This window comes from Nicotiana tomentosiformis, chromosome 6, assembly GCF_000390325.3.
Source record: "Nicotiana tomentosiformis chromosome 6, ASM39032v3, whole genome shotgun sequence".
In the NCBI taxonomy this organism is placed as follows: domain Eukaryota; kingdom Viridiplantae; phylum Streptophyta; class Magnoliopsida; order Solanales; family Solanaceae; genus Nicotiana; species Nicotiana tomentosiformis.
This window is the reverse complement of record NC_090817.1, coordinates 3,664,261-3,670,495: the sequence shown is the minus strand read 5'-3', so window position 1 is coordinate 3,670,495 and position 6,235 is coordinate 3,664,261. Positions and strand designations below refer to the sequence as shown.

At 32.1% G+C, this 6,235-nt stretch overlaps 1 long non-coding RNA gene across 1 annotated transcript; it reads right to left on the bottom strand.

The window, feature by feature from the left end:
• Positions 1-4,274: 4,274 nt before the first annotated feature.
• LOC138893260 (uncharacterized) lies at positions 4,275-5,224 on the bottom strand. The gene is made up of 2 exons (XR_011408300.1): positions 4,897-5,224; positions 4,275-4,590 (listed from the first exon to the last, which is right to left on the bottom strand). It is a non-coding gene; the product is annotated as an uncharacterized lncRNA (long non-coding RNA).
• Between the last annotated feature and the right edge of the window lie 1,011 nt (positions 5,225-6,235).

Sequence of the window (6,235 nt, the reverse complement as noted above, 5' to 3'; positions counted from 1 at the left end):
GAGAGGAAAAAAATAAGATAACGACATGTCCACACCAAATCGGTTGTTACATATCAGCTTGTTTGGATTGTTGTTACATGTTGTATTATATCGTATTGTTACTTTAAATACAATGTTTGTTTTGATTGTTACTTAAATTTTATTATATCGTATCGTTAAATCCATCGTTACCTAACGATGAAAATTGCCACTTATGGAATGACTTATTTGGTGTGGCCGCATCGCTTCCTTAATTTTTTTCCTCTCATCTTGCCCTTCCTTGTTATTAAATAATCATATTTTATCTTTTACCCTATCTTTTTATATAATAATTCTACCTCGTACCTTAATTTTTCTTTATAATATTGCAAGTTTATTCTTCATATTATTGGTGCATGACATTATGAAACGACGACAAACAACAATACAATTTATTCAAGCATTATATACATCAAAACGATACAGTACAATATAATATAATTATATACGATACATTATGAAACAATATATAACAAGTTAACAACCATCCAAACAAGCTGTAAAGTGGCACTTTTTCGTCGTTACATAACGACGAATTTAACGATACGATACAATAAAATTTAAGTAACAATCAAAACAAGTATTATATTTAAAGTAATAATACGGTACAATATAATAGGTAACAATTATCCAAACAAGCTGTAAAGTAACTAAACTATACATGTGTAAATTGCCCAGCAAATACTAATGTTCGAAAAGTCATATTTTTAGCATCGAGTAATCATTTTTTTTCCCTTATTATTTTTTGTTTCATTTAGGTGTCTTTTAACTGTCTTTTGTTTTATGAAATACAGGTAGTCAAAATTCTACAAAACAATTTTCACTCGTGTATTTGCTGAGCAAATGCACATAATTTAGTTACTTTACTGTTAATGTGTAAAGTTCATTTATTAAAATGAGATAAAAATAGTTTTGTAATTTTATTATAATAGTGAGTAAACATTCATTTATTTTAATGAACTATTTGTGTGTTTACTTCTTTATACTTTGAATTTCCTTAATAAAATCTTGGGTCCGCCAATATTTGGGTACACATAATATGTAGGTGCAATTTCATCGATCTACAACTAGTTAACTTGACTAAAATATGAACCTCGACGATTAAGTCACGTTATTGTTTTACTACAATTTGAGAATGTTATTATATGCTATTAGTTGAGAAAATTTCTTCGTACTTCTTAAAACCTAATGTGAGGATACTCATAAAGGGTAGGGCAACCCGATATACGAAGTATTCCGTATTCATGCAAGGTTCGGAAAAGGGTCGCACCCCAAAGGGTGTGATGTAGGCAGTTTACCTTAATGTAAGTTTTAGTGGCTGATTCTACAGCTCGAACCCGTGACCTATAGGTCACAGAGAGACAACTTTACCGCTGCTCCACGACTACAACTTTACCGTTGCTCCACGACTCCCTTTCAATATGAGGATAGTCATAATAGATGAAATATGAACCATTCAATATTCAATAGATAGTAAATCATAGGGTTCTCATTTGGACCACCAAAATTTTCTTGAGTATATGACAATAAGCACATTAAATAGATTTTGTCTTGTATTATGTCCCCGTATGGTAAAGAGTTTGTGGAGGCTTTTGTAGGTACAGTAAAATACAATGGCCAAAATTTCCTCTTTGTAAATGGTTGGCTCCAAATTGTCTTCCTCTTTCACAATGATCCATATGGTAAAATCAAGAGGCTGTGATTCCTCTAAATACTATAAACTGTGAGATCAAAGTACATCCACAGGATTTGGATTGACCTAAAGAATATAAGAATCTTTATCATAGTCCTTTAGGTACCTGCAATGTCACATGACTACACAATCATGGAGAAATAAAGGAAGAGATGTGGAAGGTGATCCATGTTGTGGTTCCAAGCATATGTGTCACCGAATTTGAAGTTTATGGGTTCGACATTCTAATCATTTTAAGTTTTTGGATTCAGTCAAGAACTTAAACTTTTTAAATAAATTTTTTAAGATAAATACAAAGTCTAGACCAAAGTTACTGGGTTCGATCGAACTCGTACGTTAAACTCTAGCTCTTCCCCTGGTTCCGAGTATAGAGCTGTTAGTTCTGAAATGCATATATAACTCAAATTCATGTATACTTAGTTTTCGCACGTACAGTCAGACCTTTCTATAACAGTCATTCTCTATAACAACACATCACTATGATGGCTAAATTTTCTTTGGGAACATTTCATGTTATGTTATAATATATGTTTATTATAACAACACTTCACTATAGCAGCCATAAAATATCAAAACAAACTAGATTGTTATAGAGAAGTTTGACTGTATATATAAAATTAGGGATGTACAAACCAAACCGATAACCCGCACCAACCCGAAAATCTGAGTCAACCCGAAAAAAAAACCTGATTAGTGGTTTGGTTTGACTTGGTTTGGTATTGAAAAATATAACCCGACCATAATAGGGTTGGTTTGGTATTAACTAAAAAAAGTCAAACCGAAACCAAACCAACCCGACATTACATATATACATATCTTATATATTAGATAGGTAAAAATATTTATTAGAATATAAGTTATAAATATTTCTTCTTCTTTTTTTTATAATTTATTTATTTAGCATAATATTTTAAGTTGGTTGTATAGCCCATGTAAATATTTATTTTTTTCTGGCTCATAAAAGAATAATTGAGCCCAAACCAAAACCTAATCCTAAAGCAGAACTAGACTAGTCTTAAAGCTGTTCTAAAACACTTAAACAATTGAAATCATTTTGCCTTTTCTCCAAAAGCAAGAAACCCTATCGTTCCATTCCAAACCCCTCCCCCCCCCCCCCCAAAATTAGCTCAAACCCTATCAACTCTCTTTTGCTCTCATCGGTAAGGCTCTTCCCTTTCTTATTTTACATGTTTTCTTTTAGCTGCATACATACGCCTTGTTTTTTCCAATTAACTAAGATTTTTCTTATTTAGATTAGCAATATTTTTGCAAATCTGTTGTATTCCTCCCTATTGTCGAATTCATTTGTTTATTTTGTTTCTCTTAGATGATTAACATGAGTAATTGACTGTTACTTAAAAATATATTGAAACTTTTTTACGTATATTTTTAATCATTTGGTTAAATAATATGGACTATGTAAAATTAAGAGTGATGTATTTCTTACATTGATGTATTTTCAAGGAATATAAGTTTGAAGATATGTTAGAGGAAGTCCAGAAAATTGAGCAAGTTGAAGAAGGTAATAATTTATATCCAATTATTAATGAGTATAGTTATTTTTTATATTACTTAATATTAAATATGTTAATTGTTTCTTTTCTTTCAGAATATGCAGACTCGCCTTTCAGAATTGATTAGAGGGACAGTTAACTACAATTTATTTCATGACTATTTTTGAAATCTTTACTACTTTAAGGTAATTAATTAAAAGAAAGTTGGTGCATGATTTTTAGTCGATTAAGAAGTTTTTGTATTACATTATTTTTCTAAGGTTCAGTTGATTTGACAATTAAAGAAATTAGACTTTTTACAATACTTAAAAGCAATTGATTTGTCCATGATACTCCAACCTGGTCTTTCTAATTGTTTATCTAAGGTTCAATTGAAGTTGGACAGGTCAATTGCTTTAAGCTTTTATTAGCATTTTGGTGTAAAGTGAAAAATAATTTATAAAGTAGAGACCTTTATAAAGTGGAACCATATAACCTATTGACTAGCATAGTTGAGGTCAACGCTAAAAAATAAAGACATGGTTGTTATCGGTAAAATTGTATTTAGGACTATAGAAATATTTGGAGCACAAGTTTATCGAGAAAAAAAATCCGAAAAACCCGAGAAACCCGAGAAAACCCGATATTGAAAAATCCGATATTGGTTGGTTTGGTTTGGTTTATAGATTTAATAACCCGATACAATTGGTTTGGTTTGGTAATTGCAAAATCCGAACCAACCCGACCTATGTACACCCCTATAAAATTCAGTCAGAAGCCCTGAATTCTATCGAACATGCAAACCCATGGTGAAAAGAAAGAATAGGAGATGAAAAAGGTCATTTTAATATCGTATTGCATTGCTAATAGCCATTCAAAGATAACCAAAGTAAGAGTTAATCAAGATTTAGTTACCAAATAACTTGACTTCACATAACTCATTTCATCAAGTTCTACTAATTACTTTTAAGGGTTTTATGTATTCTTGTAAATGCTTCAAAACTTTTGGATTATCCGGCGATTTGAGTTGCATTTTGGATAGTTTATGTCACAAATCACCAGGATAAGACTTGAACTAAAAGTAAAATATAAATGAATTGCCTCTTGAAATGTCTTAGTCTTTTTGTTAATTCTAGTATTCTAATAAGCTATGAAATTACACTTTTCCAGACACTCTTTCTCGTAAAATCAACATACTCAGTATGATTCCATAGGTAGAGTCTGGATGTATGCAGACGTTACACTCTTCAAAATCTTTTCACAATGGCACTGGCTAAGAAAGGATGGTGGCTGAATTCAAATTGAATCTTGATTAGAGAATTGCTGCTCCTTAGCTGATGGGGGGCAGGCAAGCTTTTGAAAGCAACCAAAATGCTGGACAAACCTCTGGCAAACAAATTGCAACATTGGTGAAAATTGAATATGCATATATGCTTTAACTCCTTACATGCATTTAAATCAAATCAGTGGCGAGCACCAATATGAGAACCAATCTTTCTTAGAAGTCACAGATCAACCGGTAAATACAACAACCACAACAACAAACAACGCCTCAGTCCCAAACAATCATTGATAAATATAACCCAAAAAATACCGCTTTGTGCAATGTTAAGAAGACGCTAAAAACCACACAAGAGGACTATTCTGCAAGCTGTGGATGAGATAAAAACAATATGGAGAAAAGCTAAATACCATCGTAACATCTTCAACTGGATATATATTGCACTGGGGAAACAAGACAGCAGGTAGAGTGAAACTTGATAATCCTTTGCCCTGTCTCGTACAAAATATCTTTTCTTTCCCTTTCTTTTACCTGATACAAATGAAATACTGTTGCAATTTAACTCTTGGATGGTTAAAAGGAGGAGAAACCAAATCTATTTGTATTATTTTTCACAAGTCACAATGCTCATGATTATTTGTTTCTAAGTCTCTTCTTCAATTGAAAAACTTTTCAAGAGACAATTTTGGGTAGATTCTTGTAAACAATAAAAGCAGCAAAATTAAAAATTAAAAAAAAAAAAAACTCACCTTTAAATTATCAGTATAATGAAGATTGAAATATAACATTTTCACACATGCATGGGTAGAAATAAACACAGAGCTCCGAGAAGATGCTGTTAAATTGCCAAATATATGTCATAAAAAGTAGTATGCTTTAATTTTCTTTCTATAATCTTGCACACACTCAGTTACTTTTTTCATCATGTACAGTAAATAACTAGGCAAATCTCTCTGGAAGATAAGAGTTTTGCTTCAACAAACTGAAAAAGCATTCTGCAACTGGGGTTGAAGTAAATAAAAGCAACAACTCCTAGGAATGCCACAATGCATGATGGAACAAAAGTTTCCAAAAATGAATCTTTGAACAGATTATTTTCTCCTGGATTTGGATCTGATACTGCAGTGCTCCTTCTGCAGTTTTCCTCGAGAGGTAATCCACAAAGGAAAGGATTGCCTTCGTAGGTGCTCGCTTCAAAGGTTGCAAACTGAGCCTTCCTATCCGTGTACGTCCTGATAAATTGTTGTTTGCCACTGAGAAGACTGATAGAAAGTTTAACTGAACCAAATCCGAAGGAATTTCACCACTCAGCTTATTGTCGTATAAGTCCAAGCTGTTGCGGAAGCCAAATGTATATAGTGTGAATGAGTCACAACTACTATACCAAAAATTATGACAACCACTAAATAATAAACAAGACAATAAGACAACAATAAAAGAACACCAGAATTTACGAGGTTCGGTCAATTTTGCCTACTTCCTCGGACACAATCAATATTTTATTCCACTCCAAAATTACAAGTGAAATAATACTAAAAAGAGAAGATACAAATGCCTTAAGAAGATAAAAGGCAAATGAGAGGTGTAGTAAATCCTAAACATTAGGACTCCTTTTATAGAGTGAAATTCCCATTCAAAATTGTCATCCACCGATGTGGTACTTTTGACAATTTCAACAAATCTCCACCTTGGCAAAATTCCACATCTTCAATTTTCTCTCAATAACAAATTTTGGTTGTGTCTTCATCT